At 35.0% G+C, this 16,315-nt stretch overlaps 1 protein-coding gene across 1 annotated transcript in view; it reads right to left on the reverse strand.

Annotated features, from left to right (window-relative positions):
• Positions 1 to 13,795, reverse strand: part of LOC142984948 (fatty acyl-CoA reductase wat-like) — a 37,148-nt gene extending 23,353 nt beyond the window's left edge. Inside the window, exon 1 of the mRNA XM_076132850.1 lies at positions 13,637 to 13,795. The gene's annotated coding sequence lies outside the window, so the exon portion shown is untranslated. The remainder of the gene's footprint in view (positions 1 to 13,636) is intronic.
• Positions 13,796 to 16,315: the final 2,520 nt, after the last annotated feature.

Here is a 16,315-nt window from a genome sequence, read left to right on the forward strand (position 1 = left end):
TTGCCTGAATTTCACCCTATTCCGGGAAGAATACAAAATCACACCGCAGTCACTTAAAAAGCAACAGTATTTTACTCATGGGGTTTAAAATTCCATCATATTATATCTTATACAAACATACATACATATGTACATACATACTCATGTACACACATACATCTATACTTTAATATTATAAAGCTGAAGAGTTTGTTTGTTTGTTTGTTTGTTTGTTTGTTTGAACGCGCTAATCTCAGGAACTACTGGTCCGATTTAAACAATTCTTTCACTGTTAGATAGCCCATTTATCGAGGAAGGCTATATATCATCACGCTACGACCAATAGGAGCAGAGTACCAGTAAAACATGTTACAAAAACGGGAAAAATTATGACCCGTTCTCTCTTATGTGACGCAAGCGAAGTTGCGCGGATCAGCTAGTACATAATATCACGCCTTTTTCTCTCGTAGGCAGAGACCAAAGAACGCCACTTGGTACGATCCTTACAAACTTCCCTTGCCTCATTCACATCCATACATGTTGTCATACAGGACCGCCGGTTACGAGTACTACATAAATTATGTCATTATACCATGTTTTTCTTTTAAAGTTATAAGTCAAGTAAATTACCAGCCAGTGGGCCTTGCAATTTGGAAAGTGGTTTAAGGTCTGTCAAAACGACCAACTGACTTGTTTTGTCATTGGGGACAATGTGTGTATGTTTATACCTCATGTGTTACTTAATATGAAATCTTACTGAGCCTTTTTAAGTGAAATTTTGTTACTATACGATACGATAAGAAGAAGATACACTCAATAAATGTATAGCGTATCGTAATGAGTAACGTTCTTTGGTTTCTGCTCGGGGAAAAATGACGTGTTTTTCGAAGGCAAATTACAAGATGAGAGTTGGCTATAGATGTTTCCAAAAATTTTATTACTCTAAAGAAAACATCAGATCTTAGGTGAGTACATTTTGAACCATATTATTATAAAGTTACGGGTCTTACGCCGCGAGAGTTTAAAATCGTTAATTTTGAACCATAAAAAGTCTATTAAAATGTCGAAAATTTAACTTCAATATTATTTACAGTTTTATGATTGAGCAATAAATTAATTGTAATGTAAATTGGTCATTAAAATCATTAATTTTAAACTTTAATGTTACGATAATCTTAATTGATTTATATCCATATAAAACTTTGGATAATTCTTTTACTAGCACAGAATATATCCTCGAATACTATTTATTGTGAGTTAACGGCCTTTCTCGAAGGAAAATTGTTTGTCAATTGTTTTAACAATGAAGGAAAATATGAGATAACATCTTGTAAATATCTTGTATATATTGAGGAATAGGTTCTTGAAGATATTGAAAATTTCATCATTACGTGTTACTACCTTTTTAGGGAAAAGGGTATAACGGGACCCTATTACTAAGCCTCCGCTGTCTGTCTGTCTCCAGGCTGTATCTCATAAACCGTGATAGCTAGAAAGCTGAAATTTTCACAAATGATGTATTTCTGTTGCCGCTATAAATTAAAAAAATATTAGGTCGGGGAAAAAGTCTTTTCGTATTATATAATAGTATGTATGAACTTGTAATAAAATCTTTTGTCTACACAAAAAACCTCGATATTTGGGTACCTCACGAGCTCACTGAAAGAAACCTAATGTAACCGTGTACTCATTTGTGATTCTTGAAGCCAAAGAGATTTTATTACAAGTTCATACATACTATAATGCGAAAAGACTTTTTCCCCGACCTAATATGATTACTTGTGTTTTCAATAACTAAATAGATGTGTGAAAGTCCACCCACTGTTGGTTAGTATGTCAGACTTTGGTCATATGACATTTAAGTGAGTAAAGTCCAAGTAAATACTATTGATTACAGTCCAAATTAAGTATTTAACGTAATTTATTGTAACGACTAAAAAACTAGTTTTTGTTGTAAATGACTTCCTTTAATGAGTCAGTTTATAAATCGGTATATTTTTATAAAATAATTAAATATAGTTGAACAGGTTTGGGTATAAATACTATTTTTAAAGTCAACTCTCGCTCTAAGAATTGCTCTTGTGTCGCGGGGACTTTACAAACATACAAACAATGGACTCAAAATACAAACAAACCCGAAACAACTATTTGTTGATCGCATAAGTAATCGTTTCGTAAGGGAATCGTACCCACGACCTCCCGACGCAGTGGTAATGGCATGGCAACCTTATCCACTGCGCCACGGAGGCAGTCATCTTAAATGTCTAACCCCCGGTTCTGGGTACATTTAGCAGTAGTTTATCTATTCAATAGCGTTTGTTTTTGTATGAGTTTTAACGCTATTGAATAGATAAACTACCCTTAAATGTACCTCAGAAACCGCGGGTAAGCCGGCTTAACGACTATTATTAAAATCTTAATTAGACAACTACCGTCCAACCGGTCACCCATCTATGTAATGTCCGCGATAAGGTTGCTTAACCTCTGATTGTCTTACTACTGAGGACCTCATTCTTAAGTATAAGGTATACATAACATTGAAAAGTCATGTAAAAACGATGCTTAGATCATCATATGGTTATTTTTTTGACGACCATAAAAAAACCCATACAAAGACGAGAGGTCCTTAGCAAGTAAATACATCGTTTAGCTCTTATTTACAAAGTTATATGTATATAACTATGTACATAATACTGTTTATATAACACCTATGTGGTAAAAAACAGATTATCGTAACAACATAGTACTAAATCATTATAGGGATGTTTCCAAGGTAACAGAACAGAAATTATAATTAGTCCGCTAGTCAGATAAGTAATAAATTTAACCAAATACTGTCCCACTGCTGGGCAAGGATCTCCTCCCGTAATGTGGGAGAGTTGGGCCTTGAGTCCACCACGCTGGCCAAGTGCGGGTTGGGGACTTTGCATGCCCTCAATAAATGTATTAAACAAATTTTACGCATGCAAGGTTTTATCACGATGTTTTCCTTCATTTGTAGAGCAAGTGATAATTATTTCTAATACACACATAATTTCAAAATATGCAACTATAGATTATAATTTATAATTCTGTGTATTTCGAAAATAAAGTAACTGTATCGTCACTGTCTAAATTCTGAATTTTGTATACTTTTCATTGTCGTGAACCTTGCATACACTACTAAGTTGTTGATCTATAACACTTATAGTGAATACACCTTTCCTGGAATATAATCTATCACCTAGCAAGATTTTATCAAAACCTGTTCAGCCGTTTTGCCATAAAAGAAGGACAGTCATTGTTTACTTAGTTTATTCTTAGTACGTGCATCGTTATATGCTTAGTAATCATAACAAATTGATAATTATGTGTGTAGTAGATAATTCCATGTTTTTTTCAAGGCATTCGGTAGATAATTTGATACTTCCGCGATAGATCAGATTTGATTCTTTGTTAAGACATCTATACTAATATTATAAAGCTGAAGAGTTTGTTTGTTTGTTTGAACGCGCTAATCTCAGGAACTACTGGTCCGATTTGAAAAATTCTTTCAGTGTTAGATAACCCATTTATCGAGGAAGGCTATAGGCTATATATCATCACGCTACGACCAATAGGAGCAGAGTACAAGTAAGAAATGTTACAAAATAGGGAAAAAAATTGACCCATTCTCTCTTATGTGACGCAAGCGAAGTTGCGCGGGTCAGCTAGTACATAATATCACGTCTATTATAACCGAAAGTGTAGGCAGAAGTGATTAGTACTCGGTTAATCTACCGACCGCACACATACATAGCCAATCGTCGGATAACGATCTGTGAGTTAAGCAATCCTTTACGCGGTCATTCCATAGATGGGTGACCGCATAGTGGTATTGGAACTGAGCGACTCATTGTATCGGAGGGTACAATAAAAGTTGTCAATTAAAATACTTAAAGCCAAGGGCTTGAAGTGCTTGAACTATTTTGACACTAGTTTAACCACTAACCATACGACAAAATAAAAAACCGATTAAGCAGAAAGGAGGGTTGTGTAATTATTTTATGGGGAAAATACAGTTAAGCCAATTTTCAAGCCATACATGGTACCGTCAAAGTTGTCAACATTGCCCCTGGGTGGCAACTTTGCCTTGTCCGAGAACAATAGCAGATTACGTTAAGGTCAGTCTCGTTTATAATATTTATTGTTTTTAAAATGTCACTCAATGAAATCACCAAGAATGTCTTATTACTATTATTGCTTAAAAAAAATACGAGTTATATAATACTAGCAGACTCGCGCTACTTCGCTTGCGTCACATAAGAGAAATGGGTCAAAATTTTCCCCGTTTTTGTAACAATTTTTACTGGTACTCTGCTCGTATTGGTCGTAGCATGATGATATATAGCCTATAGCCTTCCTCGATGGAGTGGTCTATCTAACACTGAAATATTATTTCAAATCGGACCAGTAGTTCCTAAGATTAGCACGTTCAAACAAACTCTTCAGCTTTATAATATTAGTATAGATAATTATCACATCTAACGGTAAAGAAAAACATCGCGATGAAACCTTGCATGCCTAAAAAAATGTTTAATACGTTTATTGAGGGCATGCAAAGTCTCCAATCTGCACTTGGTCAGCGTGGCGGACTCAAGGCCTAACCCCCCCCCCTCGTTTGGGAGAAGGAGGTAAAAAAAGAGATGTATCATGAATCTCGACATAGCAGTTTAGCCGTGAAAATCCTGAATAGTGAAGCGTTCTATTTACCTTATTGTAAAGACAATGAGGAGATATCGTGCTCTAAGATTACAACAATCATTGTAAAAGGAAGTTATGTGCAAGAGTTTGTTACAACTAGTTTTTGCCTACAAGTTCGTTCGCGGGGAATGATTGACTTATATGGCCACATCTGGATAAGTGCATATTAGTTTGATTTCGGATAAACTTTTCATACAATTGCGGTCAGTTTACGTATTTATTACTAAAAAGTTTAATGGAGTAACAAAAAAATGCTATGGATTAAAAAAAATCACCTATGTTCTAGGACCCTGTAATTTACGACCGAAATAAATTGTTGTACTGAAAATATTTTAGATCTTAGTGTCGCCATTAACAATGTTAGTCCCATGTACCTAATAGCTTCATAATCCATATTAATCCAATCATTCTTAAAAGATCTAAAACAGTATCAAAGATAAAATATTAACTGCTGCAATTTGTTTTTTTTTCAAAATAAAGTTCCAAATTCCATCCTTTACGCACTACCCTAGTAATTTAGTCATAAAAATGTAACAAACATACATACATTCACATTTCCAATATAAGCAAAGAATACACTTCTACGATAAATTGGCCTTCACACGTTCTTACGTGCTCTCATAACCATTATGTCAGCAAATATTTATTCAATAATAACTTAATAAGTGTAACGATTCGTGAAAATATGTCATATATGTGTTTGAGTGCAAAATAAACACGTAATTGTAATCTGAAGAATTGTTTTTGTACAACTACCTATTGTACATCTAAATGAGTATTTGACTTAACGAAAAATTATTAACCTCGTACTCGTAAAAGGTTCATCTAAAATGCTCAGGCTATATAGCTTTTTACGTAAATAATGATGAAATAGTAATTATTACAAACTGAAACATTTTATTAGACTCTCATTTGATACCAACGAAAGTACGACATAGTGATGTCACTACGTCGTATTTCTATACTAGGCAACAAGGCAATGTACTTAAAATATATAACTCAAAGGTGACTGACTGCATAACATAGTGATCTATCAACGCACAGCACAAATCACTGGACTAGAGGTCGCCCGCGACTTCGTCTATGTGGAAACCCTTCTATAACTCCCGATCTCCGTGAACTCCGGGATAAAAAATACCTTCTTCAGCTACCTAAATACCAAATTTCATCGTAATCGATTAAGTAGTATTTGCGTAAAAGAGTAACAAACATCCACACATAATCAAACTTTCGCATTTATAATATGAGTAGGATTCCGGTCGGAAATCGGAAAATTCCGGGATATCTTTCCGTCTTTGTTTACTTGTGTCAAAGTAACATGGAAACTCACTTAGATAATATAATTAGTGTTTAACCGCAAGAATGACGTCACTTTAACTAATAAGCGTTATAATTGGTATGGAAAATTATGACACACGTCATAATAATATGTATATACAATAAAAACTAAAGTAGATAGATTATGATCTAAGATGCTTTTTTCCTAGATTTCCTTTTATTATTTCTCGCTCCCTTTTACATAGGTCTAACATTGTTATTGGCTAAACGTGGACGTATTTAATACACCTTTGAATATAACAGCCGTAACAATAACTTTATATCATACTATTTGCTGTCCGATCGTGTTTTTTTTTGTCATTTCCAGCAGACAATTTACTATAAATTTTGATAAATTATACACTTAAACATTCTTCGAAAATCACTCTATCTATAAATGAAAAACTGCATGAAAATACGTTCAGTAGATTTTGAGTTAATCGGGAACAAACACGGCGCGTTCGAAACTTATTTCTTCTGCATAATAAACTAGTTTTTACCGCCGACTTCGTCCACTTCTTGAATATTCCCATGGGAATACGTCATTTTCAAATTGGTTCAGTAGTTTAGGTGTGATTGAGTAACGGATAGACAGAGTTACTTTCGCATTTATAATATTAGTATGGATAAGATTTTTAAGAAAACATACTTTTCTACTACAACATATAAAAGTATTGACTCCATCTTCTAAACCAATCTTAAAATGATGATCTGCTATAATTATAGGTTATTGCACTTGACACATATATGTTAATTACAAACATACCATACGTATATGAGATATACAAATATTATCTACACGTTGTAACTTCAAGTTTTCCTTATAAGAGGAGATTAAGTCAAGATAGTTGACCCGCGCAACTTCGCTGGCGTCACATACGAGAGGATGGGTCATATTTTTCCCCGTTTTTGTAACATTTTTCACTTGTACTCTGCTCCTGTTCGTCGTAGCGTGATGTTGTATAACCTATAGCCTTCCTCGATAAATGGGCTATCTAACACTGAAAGAATTTTTCAAATCGGACCAGTAGTTTCTGAGATGAGCGCGTTCAAACAAACTCTTCAGCTTTATAATATTAGTATAGATACAAATGTTATCTATCTATACGACTTATACTTAAAATTTTCCTTAAAAGAGATTTAGTCAAGATAAGTTGATTCAACATTTCGTGATTAGAATAATAATATTATTACCTATTTACTGCAAGTTTAGCGCAGCGGTTAACGTGGTTTTTAACGCTATTGAATAGATAAACTACCGCTAAATGTATTCAGAAACCGGGCATTATTCGGTTTAACAGTTTCAAAGATGAGATCCACGTACAATATTTAACTCAAACTTGTGTTTTTAACTGTTTCTTTGTTTGTCGTATGGTTAGTGGTCAACCTAGTGTCAAAGTTGTTCAAGCCGCCCGAGAGGCCTTTGACATGGCTTTTCGACTGTTATCTTAGTAGATAACAGCCGGGACCGACTTTTAACGTGCCCTCCGAAGCACGGAGACGCCCTGCTCAAATACCACTATGTGGTCACCCATCTGTGGAATGACCGCGCCAAGCGTTGCTTAACCCACAGATCGTTTACCGACCGGTGAGCGCAACTGGCTATGGGCGCCTCTGTTTTTAACTCGAATCGTCATAGACAATTAACATTATGTATTTTGCTCGAGTACAGCGAAGGACACAAATAATAAGTCCTAAGTATATAATTATGTATACGTCATTTATATATCTATACTAATATTATAAAGCTTAAGAGTTTGTTTGTTTGAACGCGCTAATCTCAGGAACTACTGGTCCGATTAGAAAAATTATTTCAGTGTTAGATAGCCCATTTATCGAGGAAGGCTATAGGCTATATATCATCATGCTACGACCAATAGGAGCAGAGTACCAGTAAAAAATAATACAAGAACGGGGAAAATTATGATCCGTTCTGTCTTATGTGACGCAATCGAAGTTGCGCGGGTCAGCTAGTGTATGTATAATGTATATAATACTTATATACTTATATTATGTTCACCTTTGACAAGGCTGAGTTAAATAAGGAAACGTGCATCTGATGGGTACAGATATCTTATTTAAATATGGAAAATCTAAAGTTTGAGTCAGTTTGTAATATAACATTGTAACTGCACGAATTTGTGCCTGTCTTTCTCGAACTATCTTGCGATTAAATCACTACACGGGTTTAAATGCTATCGAGATAAACAAAAAGACATGTATACATTTTCTTTCAGAATGGTGTTACCGAAGACACAACGGCTGTGCCGCAGAATTTATTAGGGTAAGTAAAATCTTGAACAAACTGTAATAAAATAATGCAGCTTTACTTATATAGACCACTTAAGGCCTTATTCGCGTTTTCAGATATGTCAAAAAGTAATAAGTACTTTCGAAATAAAAATGTACAGTAAAAACTGTTGACAAATTAATCATTATAATCACATTATTATTAAGCATAACTTAAAAATAATAATAACAATCGCATTAGCACTATAATAAATCATAGATAATTAATTATTCATATAATAAACACTTTTACAAGTGACAAGTGTACAAGGGTTATAGATAATTAATTTTTATAATAGCAACTTAATTGATGTTATATTTTTTGTACGTTTAAAAGCAATTTTTATGAAGATGAGACTGTAATTTCTTAACAGAAAATCTTTCTACTTTTTAACCCGACCCGGGACTTGAACCTGAGCACCGCGCTACAAGGGGTATTCCTCGAAGTGCAACTATTTTGATACGCACCTCTACTGAGCGTAGAAACTCGAAATTTGGTGTGAAGATTCCTTAGGAAGTCTAGAGGAGTACTAAGAGAGGATTTTTGGAAATTCCATCCCGTAGGGGTGAAATTCTATGCGAGCAAAGCCGCGGGCTTAGAGCTAGTACTGTATATAAAGATTCATATAATGGTGTAATCGTAAGGAGCTAGTATTTCTAGTAGTCTATAAATTCATTTAAAGTTATCATAAGTCCCCAACCCGCAATTAGTCAACGTGGTGGACTCAAGGCCTAACCCCTTCCTCATTACGGGAGGAGACCCTTGCCCAGCAGTGGGACATTAATAGGTTATATTTATTTTATTTACCGTAAGCTGCGGCGACACAAAGGTAGAGTAATCTAAAGTATTTCACAACAAACCTTTGCCATACGTTTGTTGACTACAAATGTTGCAATTATTTATAAACACAATGGAATTAAATCATGTCCTCAACGATGTACGGAACTTGTATATAATGTACATTATCACGTACTCTTGGAGGTAGGCAGAGACGATAGATAGATACGATCTCTACATGGTAACATTTTCCATATTTCTTTTTGATTGCCTCCGTGGCGCAGTGTTTAAGGTGGTCGCCACGTCACTACTATTGCGTCGAGAGGTTGGGTTCCATACCCAGGATAATTATTTGTGTCCGTTATTTGTATGTTTGTACAAGTCCCCGCGGCACAAGAGCAATTCTCAATGTGGGAGGTGTTAAAAAAAAACAAAATAAAATGCATACAAGTTATATAGCTAATGTGAAATGTTGACTATTTGGCATGCTTTTACTGCTAAACGGCTGCACCGATTTTGATTAAATGTAGCATGGAGAAAATAGAAGACGAGAGATGAGATATAGCTTAGACTTTTTTGATTGTACAAAGCAAGAGTTTTATAAATTGTCGAAGAGTGTGAGAAAAAATATACATCATTTTCCTTTTTCGTTCAAAACAAAGTCTAACGGATATAAAAAATGTACATATTCTGGATACATAATGTATGTATATTTTTGAAAACTACGCAGTTACAGGAACTTATTAGGTATTATGTATATAAAACTTATAATCACATCACCCACAAACCGTGACGGTAATTAAATCAGAAAATAATTAAACACGTGCAATATTTCGTACAATTTTAGGATCTTGAACTTTTTGTAAAAAACTTCAAGGACATTATTAGATTCTCATACATACAAATAAACAAAAGTCTGAAATACATAATAATGTGCATAGACATAGCCTGCCTCTGTAGCGCGGTCGGTAGTATATGCGACTGCGGTGCGAGAGGTCTCGGGTTCGAATCCTGGGTCGGGCCAAAAAGTCTTTTCTGAGATTGAGAAGTTGAGGTCGCTGACCTCCGTGCCTCGGAGAGCACGTAAAGCCGTCGGTCCTGCGCCTGACCTCTCACTGGTCGTGTCGGTTATCCGTCCCACCAAACTATGAGAGTGATGGAATAGAGAGTGTACCTGTGTATTGTGCACACACTTGGACACTATAAACAAAGTCCTGCACAGATGGCCAGTTTCAATGAAACTGACCGCCGCCGCCGTAGCCGTATATCGGCTAGGAGGACATTAATTAATAGACATAGCCAGTTGCGCTCACCGATCGGTAAACGATCTGTGGGTTAAGCAACCGTTGGCGCGGTCATTCCATAGATGGGTGACCGCATAGTGGTACTTGAACTGGGCATCTCCGTGCTGCGGAGAGTACGTAAAAAGTCGGTCCCGGCTGTTGTCTACTAAGATAACAGTCGTTAAGCCACGTCAAAGGCCTCTCGGGTGGCTTGAACAACTTTGACACTAGTTTGACCACTAACCATACGACAAACAAATGCAGAGGTGGTCAAAAAAATGCCCTTTTAACAGCAAGTAGGTAAATGAATCTTAAATTACCTAACCTTTGTACATCACCTGTTACAAAAACGTTAGCATATATAGAATTTCAAATGGAAAACCTATTGTATACCGTCATACATAATGTATTTGAAATACAAAGCGAACATATGTTTAATTAAGTTATAATTAATATTTATTAGATGGACACTTTGTGGAGTGCCAAGTTTAATGAAGCGTTAAAAAGTATTATTTTAAACTATAACTGTTTCACCAGTTTTCAGTCTTCCTGAATATGGACTATTCAACAAAAATACTAATTCGATTCGAAACAGGTCTTGAGCGAGTTCAGACGAACTCTTCAGCTTTATATTAGGTCGGGGAATAAGTCTTTTCGCATTATAGTATGTATGAACTTGTAATAAAATCTTTTCTCTACACAAAAAAGCTCGATATTTGGGTACCTCACGAGCTCACTGAAAGAAACCTAATGAACCGTGAACTCATTTGTGATTCTTGAAGCCAAAGAGATTTTATTACATGTTCATCTATACTAATATGTTTGTTTGAACGCGCTAATCTCAGGAACTACTGGTCCGATTTGAAAAATTCTTTCAGTGTTAGATAGTCCATTTATCGAGGAAGGCTATAGGCTATATTTCATCACGCTACGACCAATAGGAGCGGAATAGCAACGAAAAATGTTACAAAAACGGGGAAAATTTTGACCCATTCTCTCTTATGTGACGCAAGCGAAGTTGCGCGGGTCAGCTAGTACATACTATAATGCGAAAAGACTTTTTCCCCGACCTAATATAATGACATTTGATTAATATGCATTCTTAACCTAGACTTTAGGTCACTGACCTCTACATACAGTTGGATTCAACTTGTTCCTAAGGTATACTAGATCTAAAAATAAAATTAATGGATACTTCTAGTAGACGTTTTGAAACAAGTTTCTAAGGTTTTAATAGATATTTTTCCGGGTCATTATACGTTAAGGTAAACAAACTTTAACCCTATAACTTACTTATTTGAAGATTCTGCTTATCTATACTAATATTAGAAAATTGTAGAGTTTGTTTGTTTGAACGCGCTAATCTCAGGAATTACTGGAGCGAATTTAATTTTTTTTTACTGTTGGATAGCCCATTTATTGGTCCTTTTTATTTTGTTATAGGTAGTATAAGAAGTGGGTAGCATAAGTGGGTTCGACTCCCGAGGCAAAATGCTATTGGTATTTTCTAATTTATGTAAAATAATCGATGGTATATGTCAATAAGCTCGCCTCCTATTACATGGAACTGCGTCATTTTCCCGGGGTAAAAAGTAGCCTATGTCCTTTCTCGGGTATCGAAATATCTCCATACGAAATTTCAAGCAAATTGGTTCAGTAGTTTAGGCGTGATTGAGTATCAGACAGACAGACAAAGTTTCTTTCGCATTTATAATATTAGTATGGATAATCGATGGTATATGTCAATAGGCTCGCCTCCTATTACATGGGACTAACATGGTTAATGGCGAAACGTGGATGTATTTCATACACCTCTGCACCTTCGGTTATAACTGGTGCTATTAATTTAGGCATGTATATGAAATATACACAAAAATAGGGACTTTTCTCGCTAGCTATTGAAATATTAACAATTCAAATGTCTATTCTTTTGCTTGCTAAAATAAGTAATTATAATAAAGGAAGCGTATTGGAAAAATACTGTATTCTCTAAACTAATACGGTACTTTTCCGAACTGACTAAACAATTAATGGAATCTTTTTGATCGTTTTTTTTTTGTTTTTCCTAAACCTATTGCATAATATAATATTTGATACATAAGTACTATAGATTTTTTTCCTTTTTAACCGACTTTAAACAAGGAGGGGGTTCTCAATTCGACTGTATGTTATTTTTTTAATTATAAATGTATTATTTGTATGTAATAATATGTATGTCATATCACGCCTGTTATATTAAAGTAATAGACAGAAGTGTTTAATATACAGACACAACTCCGGGCTACTATTGAGATTATTTATACAAAAAATTACAAAATTCAGTTCTCAGTATTATAGGTATGTACGTGACTCGGTAACTGAACCTAATACTTCATGTTCAGCAATCGCATACGCTACCAACCATAGAGGCAGTTTCACTAACCGGTCGGTAAACGATCAGTGGGTTAAGCAACCGTTGGCACGGTCATTCTATAGATGGGTGACCGCATAGTGGTATTTGAACTGAACGTCTCCGTGCTTCCGAGGGCACGTAAAAATCGGTCCCGGTTGTTGTCAATTAAGATAACAGTCGTTAAGTCATGTCAAAGGCCTTTCGGGCGGCTTGAACCACTTTGACTCTAGGTTGACCACTAACCATACGACAGAAAGCCTTTTTTCCGAAATCATACTAAAAAGTTATTTATTTGTACGACCATTGACGTAATAATGACGTTGCAAGTCGTACGATCGCCGAGGTTAAGCGTGGAACCCGAGGTCAAGTAGCAGATGGGTGGCCGTTTACATTATCGTCACGTATTTCTACGTGCTTCGGGGAGCACGTGACTATGTAAAAGCACGTAATGGCATACTAGCAAAATGCATTTTATTATGATTTTATTCTGCGATTTTGCAAATATTATATGCAAAATCGCAATCTTATTTAGTGCAATAATTACATAATTTCGTCTTGTTTTGCAAATTGCTTGCATTTTTCTATATCATATTTGCACAAAATAATATTTGATTATTCTCAGTTTACTTCGTTTATTTAAAAAATAATTTTATTTTTATTCCCTGAGGGAATTAAAGAGAAATAAATAAAATCTAAATTTAAAGTACTTTTACCTAAACAAATACACTTTTTTTAAAAAGCAAAACAAAAAAATTAAATGTAAAAATTCACCGCTAAAAATGTTTTTTTTACGTTCCATTTTTATTTATTTATTTTTTAAAACAAAATACCTAAAATAAAAAAAGTAATTTCTATCAAAAAAGTTCGGATACTCACGTGACTGTTTTTCTTTGTGCACTTAAACTAAATTTCACTTAGAAATAATAATGATTATTTAATAATATAATAATAAGAGTACGTCTGTTTGCGAGAGAGGATATACTTGGACTGACAGACTGCAGTTACAACGAATAAGGATTATTGAATAAAACACAGAGGTAATCAACCTTTGGCTGTGGTCTGTAACTTTTTAATCGTCGATTTTTTTATCTGACTCATTAATGTAAATATAATTTTATTCATTAGATTTATTTTAATGCCGAATTAAAATTTCTTATTAATATGGATTAAAATTGTGTAGAAGCATAAGTCTATAAATAAAGTAAGGTTCGCGTAGTTACTGTGTAAAGTTTCGAATAATGGTATGTTTTCTATAAAAAAATATGCAATTTTATTAATCCCGATTTCATTAAGAATTACAAAAAATATTGTATGAAGATTTTGAAAAGCTGACGCTCACCGCTCACACCCTTCAACTAAATAAATATTTTTTTTAATACTAATCAAAATTAGATTAGTTTACGTTAGGTAAATAAGTAAATAAGTTCTATTCAGTATTTTTTTTATATGCAGTATGTTACTGGTTATAGTATAATTATGTTTCGTATACCTACAATTTATCACCGTCTCTACAATCCAGATAACGGCATTCAACAAGCCCAAACTTTCAACCTCATATTATGCACAGCAATGATTATATTAACAAAATGTTTACCACCTCTGAGTTCGCGCGTAATCATCGTACACAAGCGATCACGATACAGTGACGTCACACGGTCCAGTTAACCATAGTTACTACTACACCATGCATTCGACATTATGTACAATCTGACATATCTTTATATATGTTACTGTAAAAGCCCGGACTGTGGTAAATCCTAAGATTTTCCGGTATATCCTAAGATTTACCAACTCTCAATGGTAAAAGTCCGAACAATTCTTTTATTTCGAACTTTTACCCCTATTCACTTGGTAAATCTTAGGATATACCTCAAGGGCAGGTAAATGTAGCTAATGTAAAATAATTTTATAGTTATAAAGAAGGAGTTTTGGGCAAACCGACATGGGTAGGTTAGGTTAGAAGGCTGAGGTGGGAGCGAGCGAAGCGAAGCTCCCACCTCAGCCTTCGTGGTTATTTTTTTTTAAACCACCCAGAAGGAGGAGCCCCGCGAAGCGGGGCTCCGGCGACATCTTCAAACTCTCATTATAACTATATTACGGCATATAATTATATCCCTAGCAATATCATTATATTACGGCTCAAACACATGATAATCAACTTTTACCGTGTCGTTATGTAAATCCTAAGATTTGCAAATGAAATGGTGGTAAAAGTTCGAAATAAAAGAACGTTCGGACTTTTACCATTGAGAGATGGTAAATCTTAGGTTATACCGGAAAATCTTAGGATATACCACAGTTCGGGCTTTTACAGTAACATATATATAATTCTTCTGTAAGTGTGTATGTCACTGAACTTCTCTTAAACGACTGGACCGATTTTGATGAAATTTTTTGTTAGTGTTCAAGAGGATCTGAGAATGGTTTGGATTCACAAAAAAAAATATATAAAATTCTCGCGTCATAGTTTTCGTTGCCATACTCCTCCGAAACGGCTTGACCGATTCACATGAAATTTTGTGAGCATATTGAGTAGGTCTGAGAATCGGCCAACATCTATTTTTCATACCCCTAAGTGACAATATTTTGTTTTTAATTTACATGGCAAAACAACGTTTGCCGGGTCAGCTAGTAGATTAATATGACTTTATGTCCCGTTTTGAGACTGGACTAGTGAATGCAATCCCGATCTCGCGGGATCCCGATCTCGCGAGATCCCGTGTATTTTTTCGGGATCAATCCCGAAGCATAATATGACGAGATCCCGTTCGGGATTGTCGGAGAGGGCATTTTCAGCAGCTGGCTACATTGCAATAGACTTAAGATGCCGATTAGAAGCTCGTACTATTGATACACTTTGTATTTTAAGAGGCTACTTTCAAAATGCCATGTGATTACTTTTTATTTTGATCTCCTGGAGCTACACCTACTTTTTTGATTATGTTCATGTTATTACACCTGTTAATTATGTTACGTTGTTAGCAATATTGAAAAATAAAGGCTTTTATTTTCTTTCAAATAATAATTTATTGCATTCACCACACTATCACACACATCTATACTAATATTATAAAGCTGAAGAGTTTGTTTGTTTGTTTGTTTGATTGATTGTTTGTTTGTTTGAACGCGCTAATCTCAGGAACTACTGGTCCGATTTGAAAAATTCTTTCAGTGTTAGATAGTCCATTAATTGAGGAAGGCTATAGGCTATATAACATCACGCTACGGCCATTAGGAGCGGAGTAGCAACAAAAAATGTTACAAAAACGGGGAAAATTATGACCCATTCTCTCTTATGTGACGCAAGCGAAGTTGCGCGGGTCAGCTAGTATTACATTAAACAAGCCATTCGAATTGTATTATTTTTACTAACTAGACGGGATCCCGAAAATCTCGGGATCCCGCGGGATTGATATTTCTGATCGCGAGGGATCTCGAGTTGACGATCTCGAGTCGGGATTGCATTCCCTAGACTGGACATGGTTTTGGTATAAAGCCCGAGATTTAGACGCGAATTTCACACATTTTGAGACTGGTATTAATACTACTCTGACC

This window comes from Anticarsia gemmatalis, chromosome 28 (assembly GCF_050436995.1).
Source record: "Anticarsia gemmatalis isolate Benzon Research Colony breed Stoneville strain chromosome 28, ilAntGemm2 primary, whole genome shotgun sequence".
NCBI classification, from domain to species: Eukaryota; Metazoa; Arthropoda; class Insecta; order Lepidoptera; family Erebidae; genus Anticarsia; species Anticarsia gemmatalis.